Here is a 24,553-nt window from a genome sequence, read left to right on the forward strand (position 1 = left end):
GACGTGGAATAAGGAGTGAAACTGAGAACTGAAATTGAGAATTGCCGCGGTAGATTTTATTTTACATATACCAACTCATTACTTATGTAGAGCTCAATGCAGTCAGTATTTACAAGTTCTAATTCATTTACGGCAAATCTGTGTGTAAAAGTATGTCTTTACTAAATTATTATTGCTTCGATTATAATAACTGCTTGATCTGTCTGTTTTGCATTTCTCATTTCACGTTCACATTTTTTCAATAGTTTAGTACTGTGCTTTTCCGCGCTATTGAAAGAATCTTTCGCTTATTCGACCTTAGCTGTAGATACGATGTTATTTGTAACGCCAGGTCCGCTAAATTTTTAACAGGATACGTAGTCATGCGCCTCTAGTTCAGCCTCGCGATTATTTTGCATGCATGCTGGAGAGTAAATTTCACGAAAGGGTTCCAAGGAAGTAGGTTGGGATTTGAATTTAAACGAGGACCCCTATCCACTCGGTCGGTGTCGGTGTCGAGCTTTCCGGTCTTCGCATGCGCGAGCGACAAGTACCGTTGGAAATTATTTTTGGGCACGTTGGAGAAGGCAGCTTCCGTTGCGTCCTCATGTAAAACAGAGCAGATACGTGTGAAACGTGGAATACATTGTAAAATTTAAGAATCAATGAGAACACACACGAGTGCTTTGCACTTCTTCGACGAGGTTCCAAATAGGTTCTCTTCCACGGTGAAAATTTAATCGGCAATTGTATTTGGAGTTAAATTTGATCCGAAGAGTTATTATTGCCTGGCGATGAAACCAACTTAATTTGCAAGCTCAATTAACTAAAAGTACGATCTCGTTATTCGTTTACAGTCCTGTAGCTTAATCTGCAAAACTCCTTACTTCGCAGTGTTAACTCCGTAACAAGGTCTTCACTTAAATTTTCGTTAAGGAAAAGTTGCCTCCAATTTTATTCAACGAAGCATCTTTACTGAAAATGTTCACAACTCGTAGGAAATCTAGTGTTAGCGGGTCCTTCGCTTCCTGTTTCTCTGTGCTTCTCAAGTTGCAACGGTGTTGTTTTAGAGGTTCTAGATTTTAGTTTAGTCGAGTTTCAGGATGTTGCTCTAAAGTTTACGGATTCTTGACGTATCCTTTTACGGATCTCTTTTCCGTGAAAGTTTTATTGTAGAGAGGACGAGAGGAGCGTACGCGATTCGCGGTGTGGTCAACACCGTTTCGTTAAAATCTAGTTTCTTCTATGTCGTTCTCGCAATATTCTCGGCAATGTCGACGGGGCTATATTGTCCATATAGCGCGATAAATTCTGATAAAGAAAGATATTAGGACGACGTGTAAAAACATGAAATTAGCCGAGTGCATGTTGCACTAGCTTTTCATCCTTGACCTCCCGCTCGCCGACGATTCACTCTCGTTCATTACATTTTCTTTTTCCTCGAGCTGGCGTATTTAGCACGATGAAGCGTAAATTCATGGGATCGTTAGAAGTATGGCGCGAAAATTTCGCGGCAGCTACGACGATGTTGTTCCGCGTTTTCTTCTTACGACCTCCCGTCGTCGAAGGAATATTCATCGATGATGAGTTGAAATTAATCCCTATCATTTGTCTTGCTTCGAAGCCGAACGCTGCTCGCTTTAATTCAATAGATAGCTTCGTGCATGTCTATGTGTTTTCATTATATTTTAACTGAATCGATTTAAATATATCAGCTTACCGCGATGATGGACGAATATGGAATTTATATTCTATTTACAATGGAGCAAAATTTATAAATAAAATTTCGAAGTGCCGTGATATAAAATATATAAAGCGTAAGCAAGTACATACAAACAATATGAGTAAATAAAAAACAAGTAAAATAAATATATAAGAGATTCGTTTCTTATATATTATATACACATATATATATATATATATATATATATATATATTTCATTGAAACATTAATCGGCTATGTGTGTACTGTCAATCTATAGAATTACAGGGTTCTATGATATCAAAGATTTACGAAAAAGCACGTATTTCTACTTTTTCAACAGAGAACTTTAATATCTCCTGTTAAATAAAAATAAAATATCTATGTATTTAAATATCTACACTTTAGAGATCTGTTTAATTGAAAGAAATTATTTTAATAGTATTTTTAACTGAAAACCTGTAAAAAATCTGAAATAACAAATAATCTGTAATACGAAGAAACTTTATATCACAGATAAAATATATTTTCAAATATCGTATGGATATAATAACATACATACGGGAATTGAAGAACTAAAAATAGAAATCATAGGTTTTGCAGTGTCATGTGAGTATGTATCAAAAACGTATTGAACGTGTCTACGTTATCAAAGATTTATCTGGCCACGAATTTATGTGAAAAATATCTAATATCGCGAAGATCTCCGTGATAGCGCGTTTCAAGCGAAGCAATCACACTGATAATATAACAGACGGTGCGTCGCGAGACACAATTGAACATTGAATTTGACGCAACGTCGCGCAACGTGCTTAAATCGCTTTTCAACGGGAATTTCTGGTTACATCTCAGTTCGGAAGCACGAAACACGTATTCGGGTAATTGACAAGCGTGCGGAGAGCTTCTCGATAATTCGACGGGCTGCAAATTCGCACATGCACGTGCCGAGGTAAAGGTAAACGATGTACACAGTGTCCTCCCGATCTGCATTCAATTACCGCTAATCTCATTGTTAAATAAATGATGAAACGTCAACAACTGCACTGGGATAACTGTAACAGTTCGTTTTATATAATCGACAAAATGTACAGGACAATGAAGGAGCCGTGTAATATAAGTTTTCGCAATTTTTAGGGTTTTATGGTAACATCGGTAAATCAATATTAATCCCTCTTATCCGTGTATCCCGGCGATTATCTACCCTTACGAATTTTGACAATGATTTGCATCGGCAAAAGGAGGAGCAACGACTTATTCCCAGGGGAACATAATTCGTCCGCCTCGGCGGCGAAATTTGTTCGTAGGGACGTTACTACCGAACTTTAGAGCAAGTTTCACAAAAGACTCATGGTATAGTACAAGAGAGGTCTTAAGGGGGAGCGAGGTTACCTCCCGGATCTCCGTGGGTGGAGAGGATGGACGTATTGTCCTAAAATGCATCCTTTCCGAAGTATGCTCAAAGAGCTATATACGTACGCGCGTAGATAATGCACCTAAGCTCTTTTTTTTCCGGCGCATGCTAAAAAGAGGGGGTATATTAGCAACAAGTTTATTCCTCAAGGAATCTGGAATTTTTTTCATAGGAAAAGTTTAATAGAGTTCACTTATCGCGAATAGTCATCTCGAAACTTTCCCGTAAAAGAAAAAAAATCACGAAAATTAAAAATAAAAACTGCAAAAAACAACGTTTGTTATAATAAAATTTAGAGAGAATTCAGTTTCTATTAAAATCCTCAAATTAAAAGGGAATATTAATATTATCCTGCAAATTGGAAGAGAGCAAGTAAAAATATATTTAGATAAAAAACATTTAATATTCTTAATGTAATATGAGTTATATGTGCAAAAAATGTTGAATATTTGATACAATAAAGTCTCATGTTTCTGAAATTAATTAGTGGTCTGCTCAAGATTGAATCATCGATTTAATCTGTGCATACATTCCCCCTCCGTCACATAAATTTCACTGGATATAATGACCCCCATTGATTTTCCTCGGAAATGTCATTACCATTGATGCAAAGGGAAGGGCATTCGTGCATATCGGGGACGACATTGCTCCAGTTGCAAGTGGGGCGAGGGAAGAGGATGTCGCGGTGGAGCCACTCTACTGACGGATCCCGCGCCAAGAGTACGAGTTCAATTTTCCAATTTCCCGGACTGTCACTCTCCCCCTCGTGGCCGTTCGCCCGGAATATTTCCCCGATTTACCGGCACCGATCGCGGCCGCCATGACACTCCCCTCTTTTCGCCCTCTAGCACTTCGCCCGGTTATTTAAGATTCCCGCGGGCGCTCCGTCTTCTGTTTTAAAAATCACTCCCGTCCGCTTAGTATGCCGGGACGGCTCATGCTAGTCGACTGTGATATTGCCTTAGCGCGCTATCCGCCCTCACCCTCTTACCCTTTCGCGGCCCCAACGCCGCCGCGCGCGCGTCGCCGTCCCCATCTTTCATCCAACCCCCATCGGCCTTGTCTCTTTTCGTTTCTTCGTCTCGGCTTTTACTCATTCGATCCCGCATACCGGGATTCAGAAAGTTCCCGGGGCGCCTGGATACCAATATTACTATATATCTTTGGTCTCCAGCACATTTTAAGCCCTCTCCAATTCCGAGATTTAAGGATTTGCGAGATACTTAATTCTTGGACACCGAAATTCCTGGAAGTCTACAAAGATGTATCGCGCAAATTACATATTGAGATAGAACACGTCACGATGAAAAATCGTACGAGATATTTGCGAATGATATTTGCACTAGAAATTTCTCTGTGGTACCAACTATTTTAAACACGCGATGACATTATTAAGTCAACGGTTAAAAATTCTCGATACTTAGCAAGTATCTATAAGTTTAGAAGAAAGCTTAGGGAGGCGAGAATATTTCCTGAGATCCACCCCACGGGAGAAAGTATCCGATAGCTTTAATTATGTCACTTATCCGCAGTTACGACATTTTCCGATAATTACCGGAGAATCCATAGAGCGTGTCTTACAAAATAAAAGAAGCTGGGGTATCGATGAAACAAGCTGGACAAAGTTTCCCCGGGGTATACTTGGGTTAAAACTCGGTGATTCGATAACGATTTGATTGAAACTGCCAAGACTTTTACTTTTTAATGCATGGAATTTAAGGAAAGTATGTCGCTTTTACCATATCTCATAAAAAATAACAGCCAATTGTGCCGCTGCGACGAACGTTTCGAGTTATCGTCTCCTCATTCTCGCATGGAAGTTATTGATATTCGATATTCACTAAGGAAACAGCATGAGAAATTACACTTGTAAATATTTTACGGTGGTGAATAAAAATGCTCCCCCGTTTTCTTATTTTTATTCCGCTGGCATCGTCGCACGTTCATGGAGGGGACTGCTTCAGAAACTAACAATTCAAGATCATGGAATTGGAAATTTCTGAAAGTTGGAATCCTATATATTCAAAGATGTAAAAGATATGCAATATGGATATAATCCAAATAGATATTAAATATTATCAAAATTGATGAAGTAAAAAAAATGCGTGTTTCCGAATATTTAAAGTCAAGGACCTAATAACTCAAGAATTTAAGATATTACACATTTCAGAGAATTAATTTAATAAAAAATTTCAGAATGCAAAAAAAACCAAGACATTAGAAAGCGCAAGTTGTAGACGTTCTGTGTGTTAGAATACAATTTAAAAAAACTAGAGACTAATTTTTTAGTTCTAGGAATACGAATTAGTAACCAGAAATTTCAAGGATTTAAGATTTAAAAGTGGAAAGGTCTTCAACTCGTTAAAATGTAAATTCGAAATTTAGTTGGTATTTCTCAGATTTCCACATCCATATTAAAGACGGTGAATTAAACAGATTTGATCAAGGTTAATAACCCTTAAGTTAAATCTGGAGAAACGGCATCGACTATCCTTGTCCGCGGGTAATTCCCGCGATGAGAGCTGTACGGTAACGGAAAGTTACTTTCATTTAATTGGGTACAGGGCCATCGAGAAGTTCTCATCGAGATGCCGATAGATTCTCTCCGCGATAGCGAGTTCCAACCAGTATCTCTGCAACTCTACACTGACAGGAGTCTGACGAAACGTGACGGTCTAAAATCCAATTAGCGATAATTAAGGTTTCCACGCGACTTCGCTCCAAGATGCCAAATTTTCTCGCTCTTTTGGCTCGATTAACTCCTGTAAGAGACACCGAAAGCGTAATTATGATGCATACACCTTTGAAGCTCAATATTTGCACTCCGTGTATTAATTTTGACCTCTTGAAACTTGAAACCCGCTCGTGTAACTTTTCTATCTTTTTAATTTTAATGTTGATTTTAATGTTTCATAAAGTACGATGTTTTTAATATGTGGAGATTTTGTAATATTAAGTTTTAAATCTTCTTAAAAAAATTATCTATACTCATATTTTTTAATTTCAGGAATTTTAATATTGCTAGATTTTCAAAAGAGTGTCCGGGGTTCTAGTTTTATTCTCATCCTTACTTTATCAGTTTTTTTTATTTGACATCTATCAACCTTACTCTCGTGGATCAATTGACGACGACAATTTCGCACCCTATCTCTCGGGCAAATTCTTTTTATCATAGCCGGGAATATCTTTTTACTACCACGATAGAGAAGACTTTTACGCATTAAGCAAGTAATAAGAAGGAGTTTTATTAGCATCCCTATAAGATCTTTGCTGAGATACATAAAGATACTTTAATGGCTGTTCAATGAAGTCATTAATACGCCCGGAAAGCTGACCGACTTTCTCAGGCTTAAGAATATTCCTTGGAACATTCACTTTGTTGTGAATTTATAAGAAATCTAAAATAATATGAGCTATTCTAATGCACTTTGATAGAAGATTTTCCGAATTAAATATCAAGGCGTATTAAATAATTGTAAGGACAACCGACGATCAAAATAATTATTAATTTGAAAGATATTGATATTTTCGTCTCTTTTCTTTTCTGCAACGAAAATTTATATTCGGTATACAACGTTTTTGCGGTAATAAAAATAATACTCTGCGAGTGCCACTATGATGGAATAGATGTAAATTGTATGCGTGGTATCGCAGACGATGAATGACGCGAATTCGGAACACGAACCCACCGTTGCTCCGGCAATTTGTTTGTTTTATGGCCAGCATCGTGGCAGATTCGCGTTGTGTATTATATACAATGCGTTTGTCGCTGGAAATTCCACACGCCGTCGCGGCAAGACGAACGGAGGCGTCAGCCGTGGAACGCATTAATAACAACTCGCGCCTGGGTAAAAAAAAATGCACATTTTTTCGATCACGTCGCAGCTTAATATCTCCGCCATTTCCATATAACCACGCACGTACCGGCTCTGTAACATGTACAGAGAAACATGAAATATCCATCTAATAATTAAAATACGAAATTAAATGACAAAACAATTGCGATTAAAAGTCATGATTGCCACACAAACAAAATTCTTAATTAAATTAGGAATTTTATGCTCATTACGTAAAACTTAATTCTTAATTCTTTTTTATTACAATAAACAATCAAAGTTTTTTTTGTGCCAACAGCTGCATGATATGTGTAGCATATTTATGTGTGTTGATATTCCTTATGACTCATGAGAAGGATGTTTGCGTTTGCATTTATATACACAGAGAAATTGTGAAAAGATTTCTCGTGGATACTCTTCAATCGATAAATCGTTGTATCATCGAAATTCTTAGAATTCTAGTACTCTGCCTTAAGAATTCTACGTCGATATGACGTCTACATCAGTCTGAATGCTGTTTTAATATTAAAAAGAGCAGCCGATAGCTTTGCTATATATCGACGAACTCCGATGTAGCTACATTAAAGATGCTCGTGGGATATGGCGAAGTTTCGATACTCATCCAAACGATCGTCCTCCTCAGCGTTTCTAGTAAGTGTCACGTCCCCGAAGCAATGCTAGAATTATTGATAACCAATTCCTAGTCAGATCTAGTATCCCGTGGGAGGAGAATGGAGGGGGGGGGAGAGAGGTAGCTTTTCAAATTGCGCTTTGAATCCGGGGATATATACTCGGAACCCGTGGTAATTGGATTCCTGGGTCATCAGATCCTCGAGTTCTTGCACACTTGGGGATATAGGGCCACTCCGGGCGCTCAAGTACGTGGGGAGTCGTCAATTTTCCCCACAATCTTTAGCTTCCTCGTTTTGATGAATACCTCGGAACGTATACAATTTTCAATTTTCATTACGCAGCAATTTGTGCTTGCCATTTTTACGTGAGTAAGAGGAGAGGAGAGCGCGCGCGTGTATAGGAATAATTATACACAATATACATGATACAAGTATAAATAGAACACCAAAACCATGTTGATCGGATTAAGTGGACATTGCAGGAAAAATTGAGAGAACGTAGAATACGAGGAATACAGAATATCTCGCGAAAGTATCGCGAAAGAATCGATATAGAAAAAACGCGGCAGAACGCGAGTGAGAAGCGACTCGTTACGATAATTGGACAGGCGTTAATTTATTTTAGTGAATCTACGAAGCGGCACAGCCCCGGCAGTACACCAAATAAGTTTCAATTTGTATAACGAATTTCTGTCCCCCAGTAGCGTCAATGAGATACAAGAATATACCAGGACGGTCCAACAATACCAGCAATTACCAACTCGCCGGGAAAGTTTAAGTGTCTTGCCATTAAATATTCGGCTGTAATTGAGGTGACGAAGATCTATTTGCTTCGCAATTTATTTAACGTCTAATTCAATTACTATCGGAAAAAAACTAATGTCGCAGATTTCTTCAATTATGAATATTAAAATGTGGAACAAACGACGACGAAAATACGGACCGTAGTAATTTAATTAAGGTGGAAATATTACTTGCAATGCAGAGTAAAATTAGTTAAACAATTATTTTCGTTCTGCGCAAATTGCACATACAATAATTGTAGTCGACAATTTATTTTACGTTCTCGTTTATTTAAAATATTGGATTTTTAAAACTTTGAATATTTAATTCCATTTTATCTTTAATTTCTTCAATAATCCTTCAAGTTTTATGTTTTGTGTTAGCTCATAAAGCGGCAATAATTTTTGCACTCACTTAAGCAGAATTACATCGGATTACTAAGTTTCGTAACTTCTCTTTCCTTTATTATCTCTCATTCATCTACACGTTTTAACCCCTTGAATGGATATACTATGGTTCTCGTAACTGGCGCTTCTCCGAAAGAAGATTTACACAATACTCCTTCTTATCAATTCCCTTAAGATCATTCGCAATTCCAACAACCGAAACATCCCGCCAGCACTCGCGCGTGACACGGGCGACATTATCGTTCGGGCGTCGTTAAAAACCGCGAAAGAGCGGTCTCTGTAAGCGTCTCTGACGTCTCACGGGGATCCACGTCCGGGAATGACAGTGATATCGCCCATAGAGAGAAGCTAATCGTTGGAAAGCGTTGGATATCACCCGGCGTGGCGCGGCGCGGCGCGTTGCGTCGGGCATGTGCTAACGCGAGCGACATCGTCGTCGTCCCGGGATGAATTATGCGACTTGGCGGGATCCTGACCGATCTCCTCCTTGCAAGTGCAACATGCCGAGCCATAAAGCATTCATCGGCCTCTGCGTGGTGGAACCGCAGATAATGCATCGGACGCGAGTGAGCGAGCGGGCGAAGCGATCCGCCGCGCGCGCGGGAATCGGCGCGATTGAACGCGCCGTCGCGCCAGGTCGATCGATCAATCAACGTTAAATGGCCATCAAATGGCCTCGCGACGCAACGAAGCTTGCACGCCCGCGAATTTGTAAGCGTGGACAGCTGTGCGTTCCAATTCGTTCTACTTGCCCGTCCAATTTGCGGAAAATTTCATTTGAGCAATGATTTTTTTAACGGATGCCATTGATCCAAGCCATTACCTGCAGTAGGACAGCAAGGAACAGCAAATATAATTAACGTAATCAAAATAAATGCTAATATCAAATTTGCATATTTAATCTAAATAAGTATAATATTGTCTTGCTCTGTAGCTTCTTCTTTAGTTAATTTTAAACGGATTTAAGTTTTTGAATTGTTTTAGAAGAAAGTTACGTTGCCTTGAAATTTAAAATTAATGTAAATTTTATTTGAAAATATCTGTTAAATTTAATTAGTTGAAGAATTTAGTTAGACTAGTTAGAGCTTAAAAGTTAAATGAAACTTGAATTGTTAAATTTCAAGCTTCTTCGAATTAAATATCAATAGATGTTAGTATACGTTTGATTTCAATTGTTGTTTCTTGTTGAAAATTGTAGACTTGTGAAAAAGTATGAATTGCAATCAAACTCTCGTTAGGAGAACATTTGCCCCAGGCGCAGGAGAGGAAAAAGGGAGCTCTGGTTTCTAAATCCTTAAATCAAGAACGAACAATTAGCTTCCAAGTTCGATCTCGTGCGCCCGTAGTTGAACGTCTAACAGCGTCGCCATCAGTTCTAGAAGCAAAAACTGGATAATAAGGTAGACGTTGCTTTGAGGATGCGGTTGACAGAGCCGGTCGCTGTTCGTCCTTAGTTTCCAGCATCGGTGCAGTAACGGCAGTTGCGATAGTAATCGAGGAGAAGTTTGCCCGACCCGCACGCTTTTGAGTGGGGTGCATGTGTACGGCACTCGGATCGATCTAAGAAGGAAGAGCGACGGAGCGGGCGCGCTGAGGTCGATGGTCCATTAAATGTGGATCGGACCACGAGCCAAATCGCACTGAAGGAGCAGTGCCGACGGAGAAGTGCTGAAATTGCGACGTCGTTGTCGCTGACTTTATTAACCCTTTACGGTCATCCCTTAAAAACCGCGCTCGTTGGGGCCGTTCAGCTTGTCGTCGCGACATTTGTTTGTCGACGTACACCTGCACTGCATTTCTGCATTATATTAAAACGCAAACAGTTTCTCAATAGCGCAACATTATTTCCTTCCTGCTGCAAGCGAAACACACGCAATGTTTCCTCACAAGGGCCGCTATTTGTAACACGCTATTTGTTAACTAATAGTTGTTTCCGGTATATATTTTAACGCTAGGAAATGTGAATGGCGACCGAAACAACGTCGCTGCCGCGCCCGGTGGTCGACAGCAGCGTGTATTAATTGGCGAATCAACGCGTGTTACATGTATCATATATACACCCGCAGAATTTAATTACGGTTCACTAACGTCCTAGTGCTTTTTGAAGCTGTACGCGGGGATAGCGGAGACTAGAATTTGTACTGTCGCGCGGATCGTGTTGCAACGATGTTACGTCCGACAGGGAATTGTATTTTAGAGCACGGTTCCTGGCCGCGTCGCAATTTTTTTTAAACCATCTGGACACTCGACATACCCGACCGCGTCTCCCTGTGTGTACGTGTAGCATAGCACGCGCCGCCCACGTCCGCAAATTTAAAAGTCCGCGTACCGACAAAGTCACGGCAGGGACGATTCGACGCAGGCCGTCAAAATGGCCGTCGTGTCCGGCGAAAGCGATTTTTCACAGAAATTTTATTTGCCAGGAACTGTCGCGCGTACTTAAAATGCTTGAACAAATTGAAAGGTCTCGTAACGTTGATTTACGACGGTTTCGTAAAGAATTCGGAGGTACCATTACATCGAGAATCGAAGAATAAGAATAGAACAAGCTTTGAATCATCCTGTATAAAGCGTGAATTACCCAAGAAATTAGTCGTGCGGAAAATGTGACCTGTATTCACTTGACTATTGCAGCCATCTTTAGATCGATGACTCTCTTTAGAAACGCAGTTGCCCGTTAAACGACGCATACGTGCATTCATCAAGGTTCCATAAATGTGCCGCTTTTTAAACCTTATTACACTCCGCAAATTGCTGCAGCCAATGAAAGCTTAATGGAAGCCTCAATAATAATCTGCAGTTTAAGGGCCAAAAAATTATTTAATAGCTGGATTGTATTTTTTAATTGAATATCGAGTCCTTAATTGTTATTTTTCTCGAGTTCTAAATTAATTCTTTATTTAAATTTTGGTTGGTGGAATTATGCTGTTCATATTTTAAAATCTAGAATTTATTAACATTTCTGATAACTGCGTCAACTTTATTTACAATAATTACTAATTATTCTTTTTGTGGTTATGACTCTTTTGGCTTTAAATATAAATAAATGAACTTTCCAGATCTTTTAATCGTCGAAACGACGGGAATAAACTCTAAATAAATAGAATGTCATCAAAAAGACATGGAATGGCAGGGAATCGGCGGCCGTCGAAGGTGCCGTTTATATTTACACGGGTCTCTTTTAGGAACTATACTGAATGTTTAGTCTAAAATGAAATCGGTCCCTCGATGCGCTGTCGTCTACATTCGCGTGTACATACGTATATATACTTTCGTATTTCCGTATTCTCTATAATGGTCGGCGCATCGAGAAAGCCCGAACGTAGGCACACAAAAGGGGACGTAACACGCGACGTTTCGTGAATTTCATTACCGTCGCCTAGCAGCAAAACGTGTGTTTTCCATCCTCGATCTCTCGTCAATGCACTATACTACCGCAGTCGTACGTATCGCCGCGCGAATCGATAATGCTCAGCTTGGAATACCGTCACGACGCTCGTTTCCATGAAAATATCTGTCGCGAAAAGGCATTTTACACGCTACATTGTAAACGATGATATTAGTACAAAAGTAATTTTGTTCTGTTTTCTTTTTGCAGAGAGGATACATTTTTTTGGATTGTTACTCAATGTTAAAATTCACATAAGAAAATGTACCTTCCCAGAAGAATCTTTTATTTTCACATAACTCATCGTGTTTTTACAACTTCCTGATCATAAATAAAAGTGTGCATAACTTATGTAGTTTGCATTAGCGGAATCGATATCTTCGGATCGGATGCAAACGAATTTACCTCATAGAGAGGGGTTGGACCCCGAAGTTCTTCCGGAATAGTGGTCGTAAAAGTCGGAAGACCGCAATCATAAAAATATAAAGTAACTCCACTTTACGAGGATGCTTAGGAAGAGAAACATATAAAAAAAAACTTTGCCAATCCGACGGATCCGGATATCATCCCGTCATCCAGGACTCCTGGCAGCGCGAGGGGTTGCTGCCCTTCGGATCGACTTCCAAAGCCCGGTTCGCAACGCGACATTACTTAAACGGACGTCTGCGATTAATGAACTCGGCACGGCGTTACCTGTGTGTATACGAGCTACCACGGACGCGCGTATATGTACGTGTGCGCGTCCCGTGTTGCACTCGACAGGGTCGCCAGAGAGTACCAGCACGTTATCGATTAGATAGCCGATAAAACGAACGCGCGCTCCGGCTCGCGCATATATATACGTGCACGTGTGCATGTGTGGGAATTGTGTGTTCGTACAACGGCCTTCTTTAACACTTTGTACGCTGGAAGCTGCTCGGAGCCTGATCGAACGGCGATGCCCGTTGTCGCTGATGTACGTAACCTTGCCAGGAGATTGATTAAATTGCGAGCTCGCGTTTTTTCAAGTCTTCCTGGCTGATTGCAAACTCCCTTTTTAGCTGCGACCAACTTCCAAGGATTTTAAATCACTCTACTGTTCTCAAAGAAGTTAGAGTGCCCTCCCTCATGATTAACGTCCGCCTTGACAATTTAAAAAGAGATCAGATCCGATGTGGTTGTTAAAATGCATCCAGAATAATTAGTGTTCTTATATACTTTCTTAAAGGTTCAGAAATTAAACTCGAAATTTATAAGAATTAAATTATTGTAATTAAATTATGATTACATAAAGTGCAGGAATCCTTTTCCGGCGATCTATCAGAAGACGCGGTAACAATACTTGAAGACACATTCATGTATTGTCGTCGTGAAAACGTGATGATGTATGATAGCGCTGTAAATGCTGATATATAGGAGGTTCAGTTATATTTTTATCGTGAGAAAAAAATGAGCAAAAGCGAATATCTTCGATACGCTTCGTACTTCGGATATCGAGAGCGCTCAAACGTCACGATATTATTTTTGACAATCCTCACTTTTTAACACTCGATTTCCTGCGACAACGTTACCTAGATTCAGTTTCTTCTCGGACGATATATCCTTGGGATAAATTCTTAGAACTATGATCTATACGTTATCTGGCTTGCGTAAAGCGGTAACCTTAAAAGAAGGTTACTGAAGTAGGTAATCTCTATTCAGATCGCTACATTCCCTGGGTGCACATTCCATTTACACATCGTAAATTTCAGCAGGAGCTTCTCGCGATATCCGCGAAGAATGTTACATTCGGCCCCGGAGCCGTCTGAAGTTTTCTCTCATTCACACTCACGGAAACGTTAAAACACTTTTCAACAATGTCTTCCAACGCAGAAGACTGGTTATTCGGGCGTCAACGTACCGCTTTTATATACTAAAATTTCATGCCGTTGTTACGAACTGCACACAAGTACATTCGCGGATCATCATTTGACCGATTTGGCGAGTTTTCGTCATCTGCAGCCTTTTAAATGGTACAGCAATAATTTTACGATTTATATTCAGGATTTAGAGCGGTCTTACCGGATGGCGTTTTATATGCCGGATTTTAAATCCTGAAAGAGAAAACGCCTTATCACTGGTGCACCGATAAAAACGCAGCATGGTTTACCCGCGGTATAGGTACCCGCCGCGAGAACGAGTTTAAATTATACGTTTCTTGATACGATCTGTAAATGCGAGAACGCCGTTTAAGGGACGCGACACTTACCGCGCGAAAAGGAAGACAGCTCTTTTTCAAGCAGATAGAATGCAAAGTTAACTCGGAGAGACATTCGGACGATAATAAACCCGCGACTTACTACCGCGAGATTAAAGCTCGTATGTGCGCTCGTCGTCTTCCGCGGAGCTACCTCTATAACTCGTTTACTCGTTCGCTCATGGTCTTGCCGTGCTCTGCCTCATCAGTCCGAAATCGCGGACACTGAAATTAAAGTAAGCTGCGCGCGCTTTTTCTGCTCTGACGTTTACGGCGGCGCCGAGATGCGCGGCGACTGCTTGGATCGTAAAAAATGCAAAGCAATGGCGCATTTTGAATGAAGCCAAATGCGCTTCCACGGTCGTCGCCCACCGTTGTCGCCGCCGCATCGTTCAATGATAAATACGACCGCAGAAATCTTGATCTCTCACTAGGAACCCCGATTCGCTGCCATGAATGCGAATACAACCCTTTAACTTTTAACGAGAAGTCTTTTTCACAAAAAGTTACTTTATGTCTCCATGGCATTTGATGGCTTTGAAAGCGGTAGAATTTCATTGATTTTTGCGATAGTTTTACTTGCACCATTAAATAGAAAAAAAAAAAAAAAAAGAAAAATACGGAGATAAATCAACATTTGATTTAATAATTTAACAAAATTTTACAAATATTAGAACTTGACATTTATCTTTATCAAATATATTTGGCCAAATCTCTTCTAAATGCTCTTTCTCATTCTTTAGTTTAATTTTCGCTGTGAGCGGAAGTCAGTTCAGATATACCTCGACCTCGCATTGTGCGCTTCTTTTTAAAACAGGAAATAGCTGTGGCTCTCTCGTAAATTGGGGACGTGGCTCGAGGGGGAGAGAGAGAGAGAAGAGAGAGAAGCAAAAGCCGCGGTGGAACAAATTACTGCTAACATTACCGAAAGCGATCCGGGATGCATAAACGGACATGTTCCCGAAACCTCAATGGCACGGACCACCACAATGCGTACACTCCCTTCGTCGCTCACTTCCCTCCCCGCCGAACCGCATGATTCTGCCTTGCCTTCCCGAAGCGACGAGCGTGCGCGAACGGAGATAAACCCTAATTTTTCACGTGATCAATTAGATCGTGTCGATCGGGGATGGACAAATCGCGATACGATAGCGAAGGGTGAGCAATGAGGCACATGGAGGATGCCGGAGTGGAGGAGAAAACAAATCGACGTTGAGGGCGTCGGAACTGAGAGATAAATACACGAGATCTATCATGCTCAAGACCTCGATCTTCCACGACGGTGCGAAATGTACAACCCGACTTCCGCAAGGTTACCGCAAATGCGGTAATATCTTTAACTCAGTTTTTCGAGAATCCAGGTGCACTAAGAAGATCGAATTTGAACTACGTGAGTCGAAAGTGTAATCGAGAATAATTGAAGAGTCGCGGAAATGTTCGCAGAATCATACGGCCGATTACTCTCATTATTATTTGCTCAAACTTTTAATTTCGATATCGTAGTGCGATCTAATACTTTCTCGAGAAAGTTGGTCTATTATAATCTATTATCTTTAATTAATAATTATGATCACTGACTTTTATGAAATAATAATAATGAGTAATTCATTACTGATAATTTGTTAATATATGTAACATTTTGCCAATAATTTGATAATACATGTAACATTTTACCCAAACAATATTCTGTAGGGCGATATCAAATATATTTTTGCGTGATATCTCTCGATCGCAATTAATATCGAATATCTCGAAATATTCGGCGGGCAATCGAAATTTTCCGGAAATTGTAATTCGCATCACGTTACTTGCTACGTTAATTACAAAAACAAAACGTTTATCGGCTGCGGTTACAAAGCCACTAAGCCCCGGCAATAAAAATGTCTCCTGGGCGGCTTCATGCTTTGGTCAAAGTGCAGCTGCGGCACTAAACCGTACGTGCACTTAAAAGCGACGCTTAAAGAGAGCAAAGGGATGCCGACTAAAAAGGCCAGGAAGCTCTCGGTGCAAAAAAGTGGGATAAATTGGGGCAACTGCTCGTAACGTTCCCTACATCGTATCGACAACGTGCAACGAATACGTGCACGATCAGCCGTGTCTATGTGAATGACGTATAACACACGAAGGATAAACCACGTCAAAGGATCCAACTTTTTAGAGAATACTACCGGGCAATCGCGTAGGTCATTACTCTTTGACCATATACCGCGATCTAACTTTTTCTACATGTGGATAGAACGACATAGGCATTCTTGGTGTCCTCACACATTCTTTCCCTTGACGTTTGCCCCTCAATAACAGCTGTTGATCTTGAGAGCAAAAAGAATTTTTACGCCAATATTTCTCTTCCTTTATCTTTTAATTTTCAATTCATTAAGAATACAAATGTCTGTAGATGATAATGTAAAAATTTTCGACTCCTTGAATCGAAGAAGTTTTCATATTCTAGTACATGAAATTTCTTCGAATGAGGGAATCCAAAATTCTTGCTTAATAAAACTCTTGCTTATTATAATTTTAGATCCACATAAAATCTTCTCGTAGCCTTTTTTATATTAAACGTAATGCCGGAATCTTTGATCTTGCAGTACTTTGAATTTTGGAATCTTTTTCAGTTTTTTACTCGATCCGTAGAATCTTTGAAGCTTTGTACCGTTGGATGCCTGCGTACTTTTAGAAGCCAGTAGGTTATTCTCTTGAAATCTATTCCGCCGAAAGTACTCGCTTCAATTTAAACGTCACCGGAGCGGGAAATATCGCGGGAAATTTTTGCGTTCGCTAAAACGAAGGCAACTGGGGGAAAGGTTCTGCCCATTCAGCCACGGCCATTCTCTCTTCGCCCGATATTCGGTATGCATAATCTAAGGATATCCACCTATAATCCACGGACGAAAAGCACTTCGTTGGCCAACCACCAGCGGGAGAAATGAGAATAATTTATATTCAAGTAGATGCGCACCCCCGCATCTATTCCCCGGTCCTCGGATCGGGTTTGTGTTTTGTCACCGTGCGGTCAGACATTAACATTGCCGCGGCACAGAATCGTTCCAGTCAAGAATTTATGTTACCAAACGCGTTCAAGTCGCACTAATTTACATTTTCAGTCATTTGATTCTCATTAACGATATCTCTCGATTTTCTTGAATTATCCTCTTTAGAGAATGACACGTGCACGTTTGTAAGCGTATATGCTCTGTTACGCATGTATGCGGGAGGTGAACATTCAGAACATTTAAATATTGAGTTTCCACCATAGTGGTGTTATATTTTTGTGTAGATTTGACAATAAACATTTGCGTGAAACTTCGTTTCACAAACAAACGAGAATGAAATCTCCCAAATTTAAAGAGACGAAATAAGTTAACTTACGTTAACTGTAGCACATTTATGTATCTACAATTTACAAAGTTGCAGGTAAGAGTATAAACCGACATCCTCAGACATACTTGTATATAGGTATTTTTGTATCTCTGAATCGGAATAACCGATGCTGGTTGCAACCGTGGCCGGAAAGAATCCGTAGATGGAAGAATTGGCGATAGCCCTGGGGGACATCCCCACATGTATCTACGTACCATTAAAAGTATTGGCGAAAACATGCACGACTACATGTTTTCTCGTATGCATTTAATGGTATACGTATCTTTGTAAAAAGCGGCATCCGTTAACCCAACATCAGCTCGTTCTACATGGGCGCGCTAATAGGAAACGCGTTGCCGAATCGATCGCGAAGCGCGTATAACGAAATCTACAAGCGCAATGCTTTTAATATGTCAAAGCGTAGCGGAACAGTAACGACGGGTATCGCCTTTCAAAGGGTTCAGTCCGCCGTAACAAACGCATTATTGCCGTTGTAGTTGCACTGAATAATACAGATAAATTATATCCCGATCGAGCACCTATATTATTAGCGCCCTTTCCCCCTATCTGTGTCCTTTTCTCATTCCGCTATTCTTTTGTCTAACAATTTATTGGTGACTATTGCATTTGTCCCCACTCCAACGCTATGATATGTTAAAAGTGTACTAGCAAACATATATAAATTAAATGGAAAACGTACCATTGTTTATTTTACTATGCTTGTTATTTGGATCATTGAAATTGTTGTTAATAGTTAACGTGTGCTACAAGCCATTTCATATCGAAATGTTCCTTTTTAGAGTGGAAAAAAATTAACCTTCCGTTGGATTTTAGTTCCAAAACTACATCCCTGAAGAGTACAATACTACCAGGAAGTTTGTAACATTTAACAGCAATTAAAACTACGGCGTTTAATAATTAACAAATATACAGAAAGAAAAAGGAGATATTTTTTAAATTATTCGAATAATTTAAGATCGAAAGGGTAAGGGAGAATGTGAAACGCATAGGACACCATATATACGTCAGCCTGAAAATCCTGAAACGGCATGCTTGGGAACGGTAGAATCTTGTTTCTGCTCTTATTCGAGTAGCTAATTAAATCTGAGATATTGTGCCGAGCGTAAAATTACTACTCGCAACGATGTCTGAGAATGAATAAGGAGCACTCTGAATGGTGGAGAAATTCGTCTCTGAAAATCCCTCCATGTTGAACGCGCTCGAATTTCACGAGCGAGAACGAACGCACTCGCCCATTGATTATAGTAACACAATTACGCGCTTGTATAGAAGCCAGTTCTAAGAAAACGGCTTGAAGATTGCAAAATTTCAGGCAGCTTTGTTGTAATGCACATAATTAATTAACTTTTTAGTCAAACGTGGCAATTAACTCATTATACCACTGAAGAATAAAGTATTATAGTTATGAAGACGTACAATTTTGGTAAATTTAGAGGTCCTAGGTTTGCTGAAAGAGAGGATCAAAAGTTAATAAAAATTGAGACAGGGAACATTGATACAATTACGAAGATGAGAAGATGTACATATAAAACAATTATGGAATTTTATGATGGAATAGAATTCTCAATTTAACAAGCAGAATTTGCTAATTTACGCGTGGTTTAAAATTAATAGAATTAAAAATTTTGAAAATTGACTTAATTATAAATAAACAATAATTTCTATCAATCACATTCACGCAGAATAGTTGTCAGAAAATGCAAGGTCGTCTACGTAAATGTAGTTTTTTGTTCTTATTATTTGTCCTTTAATTTGAAGTGACCATTAATATAATAACAACCAGCTGAGTTATTAATTTTTATTAACTTAAAATTCTATTGCATCAACCTCTTCTACCGTTGTTGTCTCATCGAGATGCGAGTTTGCGACGAAATGAGACCGGGAACGGTCTCATTTGATGTCTGCGCGCGACAGTGCCTATTTAGTTCCCGTTGGATTGCGGGGTGAAAACAAGAAGGCGCCGTGGAGAGAGAAGAGACAAGCAAGGTAGGGGAGAAGAGGGCAAGGATTCGTTTCGCGAATCTCTGGCCTAAAACCGGGACGCAAATACAACACGAAGGGGAGATATGCAAAGTGGCGAGCGCTTTATGCAAAAGGTCTTCTGCCACCAATTCACTTTCCGCCCGGTTTATCATTCTACGTACGCCCCCATGACGTCCCACGATAACCCCTTTATTTATTCTCATGAGACCCCCTATATAATAATGCGCTGTCGTGCATTGAATGACATTGAATGGATTTTGGCAGAGTTTATATAAAAGATGATTAGGAAACTTATCAGAGAGTGTATAAAGAAAACGAGTGTAAAACGAATACGAAACGAGTTTAGAGTGTATGAAATAGGCTTTAAAAATTATTATATGAATTATAGATAATTCTATGGAGATTCTGTTAAATTCTTTTTAGCTGCAAACTCTAGCTTTTAACCAATAAGCACTAATACAGATACTCAATATTTTTAATATCATGGATTTTAAAAAAACTCAGACTCATCAGCTCAGACAAATCCGCCGTTGATTATCGTCGACGTTGTTGGTTCGTTTAAAAGTTTGAAAGGCATTGGGTATAAAATATAGTGGACCGACGCCGCTCCCGCACTGCTGAAAGCCGGAAATCGATTCGAGCACATTGCAAAAATCACCAAAAAAATAATGAGTGGCGTATCGTCGGTGAAAAAAAGAGGTAGCACTGCGCATGAAATCTTTTGTGAAATAATAGTGGAACGTGTATTTGCGCCACGCTCGCAAGGAATACGCAGGAGAAGCGTGTTGATTAGCGATATTGTTCAGGAGATGGACCCAGTTCGTGTATTGTGAATGCCATTGCTGCTACGCCCAATCTGGTTTAACCAGACTATCAAAGCAGCGGATTACGTATACACACACTTGTATCTTGCGCTGCGAGGTTCCTACGCGTGGCAATATGGTGTTTGTTCCTACGTCTCCATTTATGTGGAACGACGTTGAGCAATAAAATACTGGAGGTAAAATAATAGTCGTACGCAAACTAAATTATAGTTTTAACAATTTTTAACGCAATCAGATGACGTATTCTAACGAGTAAACCTTTAAAATTGCAATAAAATGCTAAGTGAAATAAAGGAGAAGCTCTTTATTAATTTTTTTTATTTCTTTATCAAGATATTTAAATTTGTCAGATGTTGAGGTACTTTGAATTCTTGAATACTAAAATCCACATCTATTTTGTTTTATTTTTTAAATCTGCTTGCTTAGAAATTCCAAGAGAATAGAGAATCTTAGAAATTTCAACATTTATTTAAATTTAGAAAAACATCTGCATTGTCTTTGGAACATAACTAATTCTGGAATGTGAAAAAACAAGCAATCATTATTAACTGATCCAAACAATTAAGCAAAAACGGACTTAATCCTTTCGGGTGTAATTATCAATCAAAATGCACTGCTAAAACCTTCCTGACAGTTGCGACAAGACTTCGATATAACGCGCAGCGGCCGACAATTTTCGTGAAACTTTTCCAATTAAATTTTCGCTGTTCCGGGGAAAAGTAAATGCTGCTCTCGGAACTGCGAACTCGTTCGGATGCGGATGAGACTTACGACGACGCCCGGTGATTGATGGCTATACCTGTTTACCCCGGTAAGCCGCTTTTTCCCGCTAAATTCCTGCATAAGTACGCCGAGCTCTCTGCTCGTAAATGCCTTCCACTTCCGGTCGTGCCTCTTGTCAACGACACATTAGACAAACAGGTTTTGGGAGTGGGATTGCGGATCCCGTGAAACATATAGGAGAGATTAGACAGATTGCTGATGATAAAGAGAAATTGCTGATAGCTAATGCATAGGGAAGATAAATTTATATACTTTCGTATATCTATTCGCAAATGTATATTCTAGGATAATATTTAAATTTATTACGTGTGTTTCTTATTATTTATATTCTTTGCAAACAATTAATATGCAAAATTTTTACGTTATTTACTTTAAAATAATTAAAATATAATTTTAATAACTAAAAATTTAAAAAATTTTACTTGTATTTGTACGTAAATCTCTTATAATTTTAATCTTTCTCAGGTAGCATTATGATTAAATCCGCAATTAAATTTTTAATGAGAAAAGATCAATTGTAAATTTACATTACATGTGTGACGTGAAATGCCACCGATCCTACATTATCGATACAAAGGACATTATATATATACATAATTTGAATATAAATTCAAAATGCTATAGGTACATAGCGCGAGTTTATCGGGCAGCGGCGACGAGCCGGTCTGAGTTGGGCAAGAAAAATTGCGGCTGTCCTGTAGGTAGCATGTAATTAACTCGAACAAGTCCTTTCATGTTTTTTTCTCTTCAGACCCTCCTTTTTTTTCTTTACGCGTAGCAAGAATTGTCAGAGCAGCAGCGGCGCTGGCAGCCGGCTGACACGGACAAAGACCGCAACGCCGCGGCGCCGCTTTGTTTCGCACAAAAGCCCGCGACGCGTCCGGGAGCGAGGAAAAATAATGGGAAAATGTAATAAATCGCGTGATTAATTAACCCACATTTGCCTCTTCGCGAAACAAACCCCGCCAAAGGATATCTATTCCCCAGTCCGGATGTGCCGGTTGCTGGAATGCTATTATATTTTATTTATAATAAAGTCAAAAACTCCAACGCGGTTTTATTAATAATTAGCAATTTGCACGTTAATAAAATGATGGGTGATGATATATAGTATGCTTGATGTAATAAGCATACTTTTACATATTTATGGGTCGATCGTGTCGATAATTTATAAATCGATTGTCGAGTTTTATCTAAAAAGATCTTTTTTTTTCGGACTGCATTCGGTATTTACGTACAACGGAGGGATTTCTTTTTCAGCATATTTTGCGCGAGTTGAAAGGAAAATAATATCCAACGCGTGAAAAAATAATAAAATCCGTCGTTTCAATAGACAAATAAAGGAATAAATCTGGGATTTTGAAACACGCGCTAAAGAATTGAGCGGATAAATCGGTAGATATAACTTTTGTAATACATCCACTAGCTCACATCTTAAATCCCATATAACTATTTTCGCTGCACGCAGCAATAAATAACGGTTGTCGATGAAATGCGATTCCGATCGCCTGCGTTGCTATTTTGCCGTGACGAAGTATTACGACAATCTCGTAATTACATCGGCCGTTCGAACAGATGATATAATATAGCGGAGCGTTATTACGGAAAACGCGCTCGCCTCGTTCCGTGCGGATTGATTAATAATACGCGGGGATCCCGGGCGCTGTGTGTAATTAAATTTGTCAGGCGTGAAATCTATATCGCGCGTTATTCCGATTTTACGCGCGTCGCATAGATCACGCAGAACAACGATCCTTACACGAGCCGGCCAGCAACAACACCGTGTTGGTACCCAATGACATGCATAATTCTCAGGTGTATGTACAGAATACAGATAGGAATGTTCGTATTTTCGCTTCTCTAACATTTGTAATAATGCCAAAGGATTTTTTGCACGTATATATTTGAATAACTCAACAAAACTATTTTCTACTTGAAAATGACAATGATATTATATATGGATATTTTTTAGCATATTATTATACTATGTTGAATTGTGGATTAGTTTACTACAAGAAAAGTGAATTTTTGGATACATGAGGTGTTTTGCTTTTCAGATACCAAATATTTTACAAAATGTTTGGTAATGCGCAAGCTGACTCCAGTTTTCTATCGGATCAATAGCCCTCGCGAATCGCAAACGTCCTGCGGTTCTTTGATAAGTCCGCTGTCTTATTTCCATTCAACTTCAAAAGTTCAACTTTTTCGTCGCTCACACGCTCTATCAAGTTTCTTCTCTCTTTTCTACGTTTCGTCGGAAAAGTCTCGACTCTATCTCGCCGGCAAAATAATAAAAGAAATTCGTTTAAAATTCACGAGCCACGCTTTTCGATCAAAGGTTCCATTTGATCCGAGCGTTTAAGCGCCAGAGAAACTAGAGAGTCCGGGATCTCAAAGCCAGGATCTAAGAATTTGGGATTTAGAAATCCGAGGATCTGAAAGAAGCTGACAAATTAGAATATGAAGAATCTAATTTAATATTGAAGTCGAAATCGTCTCCGGAGGAATTTTTTTTTATATTATATGTAAGAAATATTTAGAAAATTTTATATATATATTGTGTAATATGTACATGAATCCTTCTTTTCTTTTGAGAAATTGCTGAATTAAGGATGATTAGCTCACAAGGTTTGCATTCTAACAAGGATGCTTTTGATAACGTTGAGGCGAAGCATTGAGACGCGATAAGCGCGGAGTTAATTCGGCCAGGTGCTATCACAGCCAAAATCCGAACTCAAACTGCTCCGGATGCAACGGTCCGTGAATGTTTGACCGCACAATATTTGATACTACGTCCGTAGATATTCCACTTCCAGGATCTAATCGTGGCTCGACCCAGATAATGGCTGACAGGGGCAGAGCTGTAGAACTGTTCGCGATTTTGAACGCCCGCGGATTTTGAAACGAGACCCGATGTACAAACTACAAACTGCATATATCCGGTCATCAAATATGAGTGCATCAAATATACACGTGAATTCTTCGATATTTAACTGCTCCTCGCGATTGCGCGATATTAAAGCACAAAATATACGAACTATTGCTTTTGCGCAAGTGCTTAAATTATAAATACCTAAACTAAATATTAATTTTATATTATGTGTGTGTATTTACTTTTAATAAGTGTTTACGTTATGTATAGGAATACTTAATGAATACAAACAAATTTTCATAAATAAATTAAACTCTGCAAGAGTTGTTTAAGCACACTAACCTTAAAATTTTTTAA

The 24,553-nt window shown here is 39.3% G+C and overlaps 1 protein-coding gene and 1 long non-coding RNA gene across 2 annotated transcripts in view; one reads left to right on the forward strand and one right to left on the reverse strand.

The window, feature by feature from the left end:
* Positions 1-24,553, forward strand: part of LOC105457401 (neuroligin-4, Y-linked-like) — a 189,118-nt gene that overhangs the window by 11,130 nt on the left and 153,435 nt on the right. The window lies entirely within an intron of this gene.
* On the reverse strand, positions 12,404-13,796 carry LOC105457400. The gene is made up of 2 exons (XR_975393.1): positions 13,406-13,796; positions 12,404-13,260 (listed from the first exon to the last, which is right to left on the reverse strand). It is a non-coding gene; the product is annotated as an uncharacterized LOC105457400 (long non-coding RNA).

Source organism: Wasmannia auropunctata, unplaced genomic scaffold, assembly GCF_000956235.1.
Source record: "Wasmannia auropunctata unplaced genomic scaffold, wasmannia.A_1.0 LD335244.1, whole genome shotgun sequence".
NCBI lineage: Eukaryota > Metazoa > Arthropoda > Insecta > Hymenoptera > Formicidae > Wasmannia > Wasmannia auropunctata.